Genomic DNA, 14,661 nt, shown 5'->3' with positions numbered 1-14,661 from the left:
AAAATGGTATGTGTACAGTGTGAACAATCTAACAGGTACGTTAGACAGAACCGTGGACCAACCTCACAACCTAATCAATGGAAAGTGAAGCTTAGTACTTTGAAGCTTTCCCTATTGATATACTCTTTAACCATACTACACTTCATTGCGTCGTTACAAGTGACTTCCGCTGCCTCTCCTTCGAACTTCTATTTTTTTTAAATTTTAGTTTGGAGCATGACTTTAAACAGGAACCGAAAAATGATAGCTGGTGATCAAACTCAATGATGACGAGGAGGTTTCTATTTATTTCTAAAGGAGAAGAAACAACAAAACAGGCAGCCGGCCAACGAGCATCAAGTACCAGACTACTCATCTCAGCAAAACTTCTGGTACTGTGCACCAAGAGCCCCGAAGGGTCAAGCCGTCCGATGAGCTCAACCGTACCGTTGTGATCGGAAACGGACGTTCGTCTTTGCGGAAAAAAGCACCAAAGTTTAAATTGCTTAGCTTCTCTGTAGAGACCAATCGGAAGGCCGCCGGCTAAACTTAGCTAGCTAGGAACCATCCCCCAAGCTTTCCTTACCCTTCACCACCCCTATTATCATGCCCTTAGTAGGTCGGGCCTAACTCCCCCAGGCGGCTGTTTCGAGAAGCACTAGCTGCAGCTCTACTTCCGAACGAATGATGCCACCCTATGGCGAGGCGCCGACTGGAGCCGGTGGAACAGGCTAGCGAGATCGAGCAGTCCGGTCTGTAGATTCGTCGCAATCGGCGGCGTCGGTCTGCCGGTGGTGGAGAGTGAAAAGGCTGCAGGCAAAGCGCTAGGCGCAGTCAGGAGCGTAGGTATGGCAGTCCGAACATCGCCATGTTAAGGTTCCTCCACTGGGGCATTTCCATAAACAAAGACCGCCGCTGTCAGATACGGGACGCCTCTATTTCTCTCTCCGTACTGCGTCTTCCTCGTCCAGGCCGTACGCTAGACAACCCCATTTACTTAGCTCCTTCACCTTCTCGTTCGACCGCCACCAGTACTGCGCCTTGTTTCCCAGCCATGCCGTCCTTACCGCTCGCATCTGAAGAAGTGTGCAGTCAGCGAGGTGGAGCGAAGTCCTTACTTGATTCGCATCTCTTTCTTCTTTCTGCGTCTTATGCCCGATGTCCCGACATCTCAGAGCGTTTTCTCGCCCTCGAATTCCCCAAGGCTTCACCTATTTATCAGTTCCTCCCTTCGTAGTGGTTGGGAGACTAGGCTCTAAGCCATCTTTACTATGTCATGCTACGGTAAGCGCTGTGAGGGTTTTCCTGGTGAAGGAGTTTCACGGACAGTTTTGGCAACCGTTTCTGGCGCTGCTACCATCGCGGCTACCGGTAAGGACAATAAGCCCCTGTCGCTGGCGTTCCAGGCCTAATCCATATTCCTCGCAACTCCCCTCCAGCCCACGACGCAGTCCGCAAACTGTGGTGCAGGGGGCCGGCAAGTTCACCTAGAGTTGCTATGACGACGTTACTGAAACTGTAGCGAGAGTGCCGTTAGCCCCACGGAAATAAGCAGCCTCCCTCAGTATGTTGTCGTTACTACCCATCCATCGTTATATCTATATATGTGTACGGTTCAAAGAAACCCAATGGGAGGTACGGCAGAGTTTCGTCGTGCAGACAATTGCAAGCAAAATTATTGATAACGTGTGCCGAAAAAGCGCTAGCATTCGTAGGAAATTCAGATCGTGCTTGTCTTGCAATCTGTCAGACCGAAACGCAATCTCCTACACAGATCAGGCTAAAGCCAAAATGCCGACGAAATGATAAGTTCGTTCGTATTTTCCCTGCATGCGTGTAGTACGAGGAAAAGTGTTACCCCACAAGAATTCACCATCCCAAACATCGACGCTGTTTGAACGGTGTTGATGCTATTGTTATGAAGGGAAAGTTAAACTATTAAATCACAATAAATAATTAGCATCTAGGAAACTTCCTACTAATTGACATGAGTACATAAATAGCTCCAAGCATCTTTGCATGAAATTACAGTGGGTAATACCCAGGAACAGCACAGAAAAGCAGAAGCAAGTTCAATGCAACAATAGCCCAAGTCTGAGTCGCATGTAGATAATCGTCAAACTTGAATTGTTGTCGGGTGTATACACTATTATGTCAAGTTGACTCTTCAGCCAAGCGTCATTTATATATATATACGACACATCTCCACACTCCGATAAGGTACTAGTAAGGCTATCCATTTTATTACGCTGTTATTAATGGACATGTTAGTTCTGCCTAGTTCTGAAAAAATGTTGCTTCTTCTGCACGTCTCAACATAGCTGGAGCTGTAACGAAAACGTTAAAAGGCCTTTCTTCACCTTTCCTCGTTGATGAACATTCATCATTAGGGTAAAAAACCATAAAATATCATAACAATAACGATAATATCATCCACTACAGGGGCAATGAATTTTCTTCCTATTGGCTGCTCGTTGTGGCATTATAACGCCAGTTTCCTCTAATAGCCCTTTTCGTCCTGCGTTGACTCGGCCGCCATTGAGCTGGCTTAACGCTCGCGATGCCACTGACTGCAACAGACAGAAGACTAGGAAATGCCGAAGCAAAAGCTGATTCTCTTTTTGAGGCAGCGGGAAAGAAATAGATTGCACTTGGATCCTTTCTGGTTGAGTTGCATTGTGCCATGGCGGTACAAGCTTGCCGCGAGAAACTTGAAAGGGTTAGAACAGGCAGGTGGTAGAAAGGGGAAAACTTTGCAAGCTCTTTTGCAACAATTTTGGAGGCTTAACGCTGCGCCAGTTGCCATCATTCTCTCTTTCGCCCAGTTGAACGGTACCAGGTTCTCGATTCTTCCGCGGGTCCGCACCACGCCGGATTTTCGGAGACAAGCTGATTTTGCTAAGAACCTATGGAGGCGAAGGCAAATCTGTCTAGACGCGTAAATGACCCAGATTAGGACATTTCACAACGTTTGATAGGAGCTACGATGGCCTCTGTTCCCCGACTTCAATCAAATTCAAGCTGCTTACTGGCCAGTGGGAATATAGTCTACTGATGGAAAACTAGGAGGAACGGCATTCTATGAATTGCCTAAAAACTCTCGAGGCTTAAGGTTTTTTCGTATTCTTAAATGACCAATTTTTTTAGTGCCGATTCACTCGAAACTCTCAGGGCTTAGCCTGCAGGTGAATCTGGGAATCTCAATTATAGAACATAATAAAGTGGCAGGTGAACAGAGAAAGCCATTATCATGGGCAATACCATAAGCACAGAAGTGAGCCATGTATGACTTAAAGCACTTTGAAACGTAATGTGTTATTTTTGATGTGTTTAAGCTACCATAAACTGGGCTTCAACGGTCAAAGGAAATCTCTTCCTGCAAAAAGGAAACGTTCACTGCAGTCGACTTAGCTATGTCCTTCGTCATTTCGGATTCATAACTCCCTTGGCCTTGTTCGGCTTTTTGATGGTCATCAAGACGTAATTAATCTCCAATATTTTATTTCGTCAAATGAGTAAGTAAGTCAGTTTATATATGGGTAGAGTTTTACCTAGTTTACTAATGCATGCAGAAGCAAAAATAGAAAAGGTTAGCTTGATGCCTTAAATATTCAGCACGATAATTGCTAATATAAAATTTTCGATTCCGCGGAACCACATGATTTCGCCTAACTAATAAGAGATGAGCAATATACGACTGTATAAATGTCAACGTTTTTTGATCACTACAAAAATTGGTGGCCGAATACAGGGTCGAATATCGCTAGAGCAATATTTTTAATTGGCAACACGCCTAGGTTGACTAGGACCACAAGCAAGGAACGGTTTAGCGTGTGAAAGCCTTTGTTTCAGTAATTGAGAGCCTTCTACCTTGAAACAAAAGGCTATGTTTCTACGAGGTAATAAACGGCTTCCCCTAGATTAACTCGGAGACTCTGAGGGGCTGCTAGAAACGCTAGAAGAAGTCTAAAGGAAAGTGGCTTTGGGGAAAAGGAAGGTCATTTAAGCTTGTTGGCGGGTTTTGAGGGGGTTTGAGATACCTGTCTGCCAGAGTCGAGAAACTCTGTTTCGATAGCACGACAGAGAGAGCTTTGTTTAAATTAAGCTAATGACGAGGGCATTCTAGGAACGAAGCGACCAGGGGCCATGTGGTAAGTTCGGTTAGATTAGAACTTTTCAACATACAATAAGTCTCATTATCAAAAGAAGAAGACTTGCTATCATTCGAGTATTTCGCGATTGCTAACCATGGGGCGTATTGTACTAAGGGAAAAAATTAATCCCTCTCTCGATGTTTTCTAGACCTAGCTGCAAGAAACTACGACCTTTACGTTCTAGTATTTAGAGATTGCTACACTCAGTCACATTCACACAACCATAGCTAGCTTTAAATTGGCGTGTCCTTTTATTTCTCTTGAAAAATAGAAATAAATGGCTGATGTAGTTATGTTGTTGCAAAAATTACCTATAGATTTCGGAGCAGTTGTCAGCAGCTCATCTTCCAGTTATTTCTATTTTTAGGCTATCTTAGAACTCTACTTCTGCCCCGCCCACATTGCCTGAGGACAGACAAAACAGCACACAAGGCAAAAATCGGAACGATAGATGTACTAGTCTACATCCCATCCAACCTCCAACACCAGTTCTAAATATAAACCACCGTGGGCCATCTTACATTATCACGCAGGAAGTTGGAGGGATAACTCGGCGGGAACCGAGGACGACAACAGACATTTCGAGGCCTCTATGGCACCGGTAACAGTGCGAAGAAAACTTGCAAAGGCCCTCGGGGGAACGACGCTACGTTCAATGCGGTTGGTCAAGCAAACGCTAGCGCTGTTGTACTATGGGCTTGCTGGGCCCCTGGTTCCCACATAGTGGATTTTCTCTTTCTGCGACATCCGTCTAGCCGTCTTTCTTGGCCTTCCTTATAGCATCTTTTCCTTAGTCACGAATGGGTCTCTGACAAGACGAGATTTCTATAGCCATAAGCGCTCTTCTGAGAGTTTTTCCTTCTTCTCAGACTGACCTCGTTGGAGGGATTGGTCAGAGTGCTGAAGTATGCAAGTAGTAGTCATATACAACGGAGTTATAAATAAGCAAGCAACTGATAGAGGTCCATGCATGTTCGATGGTGCATATGGTCATCTATGAGGGTTGGAACTACCATAGGCTACCGTAAAAGGCGCTACAAAGCGACCAACAAAGTTCGAGCGCCGCTGGCCGACGATGTTTGACTAACTGTGGCACGTTGTTCTTGGCCCTTAGTTGAGATAAAGTAAGTTTTTCTATTTTTCTAAGGGTCACAGATAGACGGATTTTCATCACAATTGAAGTCATTTGCCATAACGGCTGTGCTTGCGGCTCATGGATTTTGCTGCTACAGCTGCTGAATGGTGAAAGTACTCAACGATGAAGGAACGGCGCTATTTACTGTCATCTACGTATATATACACACAGGTTTATTTTCATACATATTCTTTCTGTCCATCTCTATTCATCGATATGCCGGTGAACTGAATAGAGCCGTCGTTGATTTCTTTAGTGAGCGAAGGATAGAAAGAGAGAGAGAGAGAGAGAGAACGTGAGAGAGAAGTATAAAGAAGGTTCTTCACACCCTCTATTTGTAAGCATTATTCAGGATTCGTCCGCTAAGCAGATTGCTACAATAGGCTACACGGTTCTCATAGAATCATCTCTTTTTCCTGTGTAATCATCACAGGGCAAACACTGACAACTCCGCGAACGTTTGGTGCGATTCATTATAGCGTCCCTTGCCTGAATCCTGAGCACATGTCATCGAAATTGATATATTTGCCCTTCTTCCACCCGTTGGCCATAGTTTCGACTCGATTGATCCAAATGGGGCCAATCAGAAAGGTACACGGTTATTTTATCTAGCTCTTTTTTACACGTGGCACTTTTTCCCCTCCCCTGCTTCTGCACATCTAGTTTCTACATTTATCCCTTCAGTTTCCTCGGTTACATTTCGAAATGCTAATCGCCCCACACTGGTCTCCAGACAGCTTGTCTGCCTATTTCATTTTGCTCGGAGTTTCTATGCCAATTCAGAGCTACTGGTTGGCTTAACTGTAGGGGTCAGCGAGCAAATAGACAGACAGGCAGCTTTGAGCAAGGGTAGCAGGAAAAGATCGAGCGCGAACAGGCTTCGGTTAGATAATGGTCTCTGGCTTGATAGGGCTACTAGGCCTAAGCCCAACCCTGGGGATCCTCCAGTTCTGCATCGTGTTTAGCTCAGTTTCACACGAACACAGTAGTCGGCACAAAATGATTAATTTGGCTCGCGAATCCCCGAAGACAAAATAGAATTCTTCTCTGCATTCGCTGCCTGCCATTCCTACGTTGTCGACTTCCATTCCCAATCCTATGGCGTTCTGTAGAAACTGTACTTACTGCCAACAGTTCTCATTCTTTCTTTCTCACACTTGAAAGGCGAGATGTGCTGCAGCTCCTCAGATGACGGCCGGTGCCGTAACTGTTAACACTGTTCTCAGAGTCGCTTCCCAAATGCGGGTCTCGCAGCAGGACAAGTAATAGTGGTAGCAATGGTAGATACGATCGTGCCCTTACTTTGCAAATGGCCGTAGTTGCTCGGTCGCAGGAACAAAGTACGGGCAAACGGAGCTCGAGGCCGCGCCATGGGCGTCCTGCTGTTACACGAAACTGAATGAACGCGTGTGCAGCACGCTTGCCTGTTTATGTGTGTATCTGTATAGATGCATTGCATGATAAAAGTTCACCGGAAAACTTACTAGCACAGCTAAAGAGCTTTGCTTATCGTACGGCTTTGGCTATGAACAAGTTTTTCCTATTCGTTACTGCGCGTTTCTTTTCTATCCCCTTCATTAGTTAAAGCTGGTGGCAGCGGTAACCCACACTTTCATAAGCTAGAACGGCATCAGGTTCGGTAATAGCATAAGCGTATCTCTTTGAAGGAGAGTCCACAACAGGTCGTTCTATCTCGGATCGCAGCTTTTGTATTAGGCGTGACAGAACCAGCAAAAAAGAAGCTATGGCGGAGAAAGGACGGACACCTTCGAACGCTTTCAAGGACAGCAATGAATAAGGTGAAAAATGAAAACGTTGCCATTAGTAAGATCCATAGGTAGGTCTATAACTAATAAGCGATTTGTTGTCTTCGGAGCTATGCGTGTTTTGCGCATACAAATGACGGGTATCAGCAACGTTTGGTAGTGGCCTTACTTCTATGCCAGCGTGTGTGACCTTTACACGTATCGTTAGCTACATTAAAAAATATGGACCTACTAACTGCGTAGATACCGCGTTTAGGCCTGAGACGTATTCGCTTCAACGCCGAACAGGGTCTACGGTATTCGACAGCCTTCTTCGATTACTGCTGCATGCCACTACACGCTAAACCTAATAGACCCTTTCTCATTAGCTATGTGTAATTGGTCTTAAGACGTCGCTCTTTAGAGAGTTGGGGTGCTGTTGGCTATACGGATAACATTTTCATCTTTTGACTGGAAACTGACCTACCATTAAAACGCTCATTTGAGGCAGCAAGCACTTCTGAGCTACAGCGTCAGTTAATGTTACCTGTAACATATGACTCTGTACGTGTTAAATGATCATTTTAATACGATGAGTGTATAACCTGCTGAGCAAGGTTATTCGTACAACTGTCTCTTTCTTGAAATATTAGTTCCGCCTATAAACGTATTTTCTGTCCAACAAGAATACATATCCCGATATAAAACTAACAGTTTCACAGCATTGGAGTGTCCATCAAACGTAACCCGTCAACAACCTGTGCCATTTCACAAGGGGTAAACTTGTACCCCCCGATATCAGATGCCATCAAGCAAATCGCACTCACTTCCCACTGACATTTGGCAATAGATAGTCCTAGCTAGTTAGTACGGGTTATATGCCAAATAATCACGCTCCGCAATGCATATTGCATAGCATTTCGTTTTACTACGCGTTCTTTCCAGTTAGTTAAGTCATCGTTTTTTTTTTTTTGTTGACCAAGTGGAGCCGTATACAAAATGGGTTAACGTAGACTGTCTAAGAAGTGCGCAGCCTAATCAAAAAACAAACTACTTTTTTCAACGTAAATTAAGATCCCGGGAAGTCTATGTATACACGTTCAGCAACGACGCTCGTACCCCTTTAATCCGTCCAAATAGCAGCTATCATCTTGGCCTGCAAAATAAGTGTTCATAAATATGATCGCGCTTCATTTGATAAGAAATCTGTCTGCCAAGCAAAATTTCGAGCCTACAAAACCAGATAGAGTAAATACGGCAAGTAGACCATAAACTTGCCATTAGTAAGCAGTGAAATCGGCGACGGTGCGTTTTTTAGTAGAGCAAATTTGCCGTACGTTCTGTTATTTGTTATGTGTATTACGGCCCATTATGGTTTTTCTCTTTTTCAAAATGCTCACTTTAGACAACCCCATAGCCCCCGAAAAAACGGTCGTCATCCCGTTTTTTGGTCGGTGGAACAGTTTTTGCCAGTTAATACTTCGCAGTCTATTGTTTCGACTGTTGTTTAGTTTTCCATCCAATTACAGTTATTAATCTTAGTTAGTAATTAATAAAAACTCCGGCTTTTAGCCAACCGCTTTGAAGACGATCATTCAGTGAATGTGTTTTTGATACTAAACGAACAAACGCTGCACGACCGAACGGGCTATCGGCTCTTCAGTACGAACACGTTCTTTTAACATGCAGAATTCATGGATGAGCTGTGCTAATTCCAATATTATCGAAGCTTATTGCAATTTTTTCTGTTGCACACATGCGTCGTCATCCGAGCCGGTACGGAGTCAGCTGGGCAAATTTTCACGATGGCAAACAAATCTTAGCAAATAGCGTTCATCTGGGTTTTATCTAGCACAAGCGTAGTAACAACTAATTACGAAACATCACATTTTTACGAAAAACTTACGAAAACATCGACCCTTAAACGACAGCTAAGATTACTACTCCCAACATTACTAATCTGCTTGCGCGTATCTTTTAATGCTGGCGCGATGATTTAATACGCAACTTACATGGTAAATGTATATATACGCTGCGCGTCCTCCAGACTCTACGGGTCAACATATTCTTCCTATTCTAGTAACTTTAACAAATTCTATGTTCAGCCAGACGTATTAGTTATAACTGCTCGTAAACAAATACCGTTCATACAGAATCGGACGTACAGTTAGCGTCTATTTCTTTTTGTTTACAATTTAGCGGCCCACTTTTAGGCCAAAGGGAGCTTGTACAGATACGAGGGGCGTGAGATCAACTTACAATTTGAATACACCCTTCTTTTCTCAAGGTAAGAAGAGTTGCCACAGATTGCTTCAGATTGTGATTTACACAATACGTGCGCGTAACTCTACAGCTTCCGATATTCCCTGCGTACTTTCGACGAGGGGATAATTATCCTAATTAGAACACGTATTTAGGCAATACGTGTTATGATTAAAAGAAGACTAAATCACGGATTTTATATCTAAGTAAAAATTAAACGGCAGCCTTATTTTATTACGAGTTAACATCATAAGGGTTGGATGGCTTATTCTGTATAGAGAGTCAATATAAGATCGAACACAGCCTTCCCGGGTCCTACGTTTGGCCCAAAATGTCTACTCATTTTCAATGAGAGACTGTCACTCTATGATAGCCAATAATGCTTTCTTTGAAAAAAATCCTGATGCTTAAAGCACCGTAGCAATCTGACCATATCTACAAGGCAAAACGAATACCGTCCTAGTTTATTTTGGGCGTCGCTTCATTTTTCTACCGTCCTTAGAATTGAAAAAGGCTGAACGTGATTTTGATGTATACAGGCTTCTATAGGTATAGATAAGTGTTGTTTAAACTTAGAAAAATGGTCCCACATGTTCAGGCTACGTTCGTCAATTGAAAAGTACTTTATTTCCTAATTTGTACTATCGCTATTACAGCCTTTATCGATTAACGACTGTCCATTAGATAAGCAGCGCTCGTCTTTGTATTGCCATGAATTACTTCATGATAGCGATTGCATTGATGGGAGCGAGCATCGTTAATTAAGTACCATTGAATTTCTACTAGAATTTCATAGTTAGGCTTCACGGTCCCAGTCAGAAAACTTTAAGCTTAGTAATAAATCTAATAAATTCAGGTTCTTATAATTAGTTGATTGATAGTCGACGTTCTATTGATTAATGGTAAATATCATTTCACTAGGAATCTATCCATCAATATCATTAGCAAGGGTTTCTATTCTAAAAGAAGAAATAATAAAATCGTTGTTGTATTATACATTATAGAAACAAGTAATAGTTGTTGAAAAGTAACAATTTGAAAAAACGTAAACACCCGGTGGAGGTGCCTTAGTGGAGTCGCACGCCCAGAAGCATTTCCGTAGTATTTCATGCTCTTCAATGCTGCGCGGGGGTGTAATTAAATAACCGTTCCGCTCGAATTAGGTGCGCTTGGACTTGGGTTATGAGTAAATCCATTTAAGAAGGCCACCATGTTTAACCAAATAAAATTTTGATTTTTCACTGGTTTGACTGTAATCGAAATCACTCTATTTACGAAACACATTCTCTTGTTGTATGTCTTGTGTCGTGTTCGGAAAATTTGCCCCGACTCTTTCTTTTGTCAATCGCCGTCGATAATCATCACGCAGCATTATAAGACAAACTTGTTATCTAACGCACGCTTGCCTTCATTTTATGATGCCCTATGCAGTCCCGACGTGTTTGTTCGGTAGTCCAACTGAGTTTTTAAACAAGGCCAATCACCCATCCTGCCGCTATTTTCAAGGGCTGCAATAGAATTTGCCCCTTCGGTGGCGGACCATTAACCGTTCTACGCTTAGCCACAGATTGCTAGGTCTAATTGCTTTTGCCCCTAGCCAACCTCTGCAGGAAAGTCTGAGCCTCCGATAAAACTAGCACGACTTTAAAGCGTTACGCGCTATCCAGACATAGTCGCAAAGCGCTCCGATCGATCCTTTTGCCGAAGTACAAGCCTTTTTACAATTGCAACGATATTGCTGTTTGCGCTATGCATCCATTACAATAAGGTACGTTCATCTTGTCACCCCCCTAGGCTTACTTTCTTTGTTCCGCTTCTTTCCAGTCTCCTTTTCTTTCCCACTGTCCCTCTAAATACTTCTATCTCTATAGCCTGCGTTTGTTGTCTGCCGCTCGATGCGCCCCTCAGACGCTTTCAACCGACGTGTCCTTTTACACCGAACGTGTCTACGCGCAGCTTTCGCTTTGCTCCTAAGGCACATCGTCTTAGTGCACTAGCAAAACCTTACGAACTCACGTAGATGCCTGTGGACAAAACCCTGTCCATATACGGAAGACGGAATTTTCCATGCGGCCAACCACCCTCATCAGAAAAGTAAGGGGTATTATCTTAGAAGATGAAAAAAAACGTGGAAAAACGAATAACAGATAAATTGAACAGCGAAGACTGTATCCTACCCATTTGCGGCGGCTCGTAGCGAAACAGGGAAAAGAAAAGTCGAGATAGTAGTGGCGGATTGTATCAGTGATTTTTAGGATCCCTTAGTGGCCGGTCCACGAGCAGCGAATACCGGCGCCTACTGGATAGAAGGAAAGAAAATCGAAGGCCAACGTTTAGACAGCCGCAGCCGGTCCCATAGTCATTCTCGTTCTTTAGGACCTCAGGAGGGCGGAATGGAGAAGTCCCGAACAATAGAATCACAGTTTTTAGCCCCGGAAAAGGAGAGCCTGCTAAGGTCCATCCCGTGCGAATCACTCGCTTCAGCGAACGAAGCAACTGGAAAATGTACAGTGGTGGCAGAGCAAAGGATCCAGCCGGACGCACGGGAAAACGGCGGCGTTTTTATTCTGTAGAAATAGAGAGCAGAAAAGCAAGGCAGAGAAAAGAACTATGTCGAAGACTATGACATACGTAGTGGTTGGTGCGAGTTTGGTCCGGGCTCTATTCTATTCGATTGCATACAGAATTGCCGGTGTACCTTATTTTGAGAAGGATTTTTGTTGCGCTTCTTCTGGTGCCATTTCTTCATCTATTTATAATTTTGCTCTACCTGGATTATATGGCCTGCAATGCAATGTAGCACTTTTATGGTTTGTCGTGTGAAACGTATGTGGGCATTGTTTTATTTCATCTAAAAAACACGCACTCTGTAATACTTTTCAAATAACAGCGTACGTAGAGGGGTAGCAAATATACGTACGCTACAGTGTTCCTATTTGTCCTACCCGCATGCAATTAATAATTACGCACCACTAGACTCCATGATATATTTCACGTTAGACCCATGACATACTCTTCACCTTCCATTTGACTGCAATGCGCTTAAAGGCATTCGTTAGCTTTTGTGACCTATATGCCATGCTCAGCAATTCACTTGTAAAGGCCTTCATATTACCGCCCTGTGTATAAAGTTAAATAACCTTGCGTACCTCAAACATTAGTCTTCATTTATTTTGCCTGTCAGCATCGTCCAGCCATTATTTATCTATATTTCTAGTTTTTCTTTATTTGATCTTAGTTCGATCATATTTTATACGATGTCAACTGTTAATCGATATTCTCTGACGTACTTACAGGTATAAAAGATCAGACTGTTTACGTGAATAGAACATTCAACAAAGGACAAAGTACGCTAGAACATGAATGCAAACGAGCTCATGGGGGTAGGTCGATTAGGACGGGCATAATCGCATTGTGAAGCTATGTGCTTTTGTGTTTTCCTATGTTTATCTCCGTCGTTAAACAGCAGGCTATCGGTTGTACCGTGTGCCACTTACTGCCAAATTCAGTCGCCGTGTGCGATACTTAAATATACAGAATCGATCATCTACTTACTTCAAACTCGTTGCGTACGAAAACGTCACGTTATTTTCTTCGTATTATTGCAAGCATGTAAAAAGACACTTTTATAATTTGCTCACTAGTGAATAACGATGGGTTAGAGTCGTCAGAAGTTATCAGAAACGTATGTGGATATTTACTCAGATAAATATCTGATGCATTAAACCCCAGAGAATATCTTAAGAACCGACCCAGATCAGTGAAACGCAACCACTTAGCTACAATTGCAATGGTAAGCAACGAAGCAAGTCTTATTGCTGATCTTTACTATTCTGAATTCACCAATTTTCTAAGAAACACTATCTCAAAACGTTGTTGCTGCTGCTGCTGCATAACATGTTACAACAAATGCTAGAAGCAAAAACCGACAAAGTACTTGCCTTCTGATAGTTAATTACATATATGTTTTGCCAAAAAGTACGCGACATACATAGCAAGCGACTACCTTTATCCTTACGTGTGGAATTTATCGTGTACTGCTTAAGTCATAGAACCTTTTTGCGAAGTCATAAGCCACCTGTGAGCTGCATCGCACGTAACAGAACACAGGATCAACCCTCGAAAGATGAATTATCTTGTAGCCTATAGCTTGTCGCTTGTTGCTTATTGCTATTCCTGTATAAAGAACACCCTTCAACCGTGTCAGCTGTCTTTGACAGCAGAAGGACGGCGGAGCCTTCGGGAAGTCTTACCATAGCCATTGCAGTGGTATAGGCTTGGATGCAGGCTGTCATGGAAAACTGCACATGTCCCAAGTCGCCCTTCTATCTCTTGCCGGCTTTTTTAGAAAGCAGGGTCAACAGTTTTACCTATAACGTTTAAAATAGCAAACATAAATGCATATACGTATTTATAAGCCAGGGTTCACCGCACAATTAAAGGTTCAGGTTAGTAACGCGCACTGTTTCTTGACAAAACTTCCGCAGAAATTCAGCATTACTTCGACAATGACACAGCTTAACTCTGATCACTTGTAAACTCTGAGCTGATTTCCCTGATGCCTTCAACATACCATGCCACCGTACCTCTTATTTCGCAGCTTTTGTTTCTCAACCGCCGAAGTCGGTCACGTCTCTTTGGTACGGTCGTTACGTCCTCTACGGGTCACCCCGTATACGTCGACGGCAGAGAGTTATAATGACTAACTTCCGAACGCCATTTGACGTGATTGTTGTCATTGTTAGTTGCAGCGCATAGTTAGCTGGGACGATTCTAACGTATCGTTCAGACCACTTGTGGCTGCCTCGGACGCCTTCTATTCAGTCCAGTCTTCTCGCGTGGCGCCCTCGCAACTGCGGTCACCGCTAGCATCAGTGCCTAATAATTACGCGATTTGCCTTCATTGTGCCTGTGTCATGCCGCGCTAGGCCTGACAGATGACCCGTAGCTTCAATGCTGCGTAGTCGTATCTGTGACAGCGATATCGGCTTACGAGTAGATGTGCATATAATAAAATCTAAGCTACCTAGGGTTAATTAGACGGACACATTGACTTGATAATTTCATGGCCATCAGTTGGCAGTTTTGCTATACTCTGAATAGAAATATAAATTGGAGTTGTAGGAGTAGGTTTTTACGAAATGGCAATGTTTCGACTTCGTTTGGCCACTATTTGGCACGGACGAGGAACATTATTCCTTCCAAGGACAAAGGCGTGTATTTTTCTAAAACAACTCTCTTCATCACAAACTAACAAAAGTTATACATGGTTTTGGGTAAGCTAAGGGGCTTTCAAGGGTTGCATAGGTCTGCCAATCAGCCGTAGCTAGATAGCTAAGGACTCCCCTGTGGATTTTACGTACAGTTGCAAATGAAAAAACGCAAA

This window comes from Varroa jacobsoni, unplaced genomic scaffold, assembly GCF_002532875.2.
Source record: "Varroa jacobsoni isolate VJ856 unplaced genomic scaffold, vjacob_1.0 contig00282, whole genome shotgun sequence".
NCBI classification, from domain to species: Eukaryota; Metazoa; Arthropoda; class Arachnida; order Mesostigmata; family Varroidae; genus Varroa; species Varroa jacobsoni.
This window is presented reverse-complemented; position numbering follows the sequence as displayed.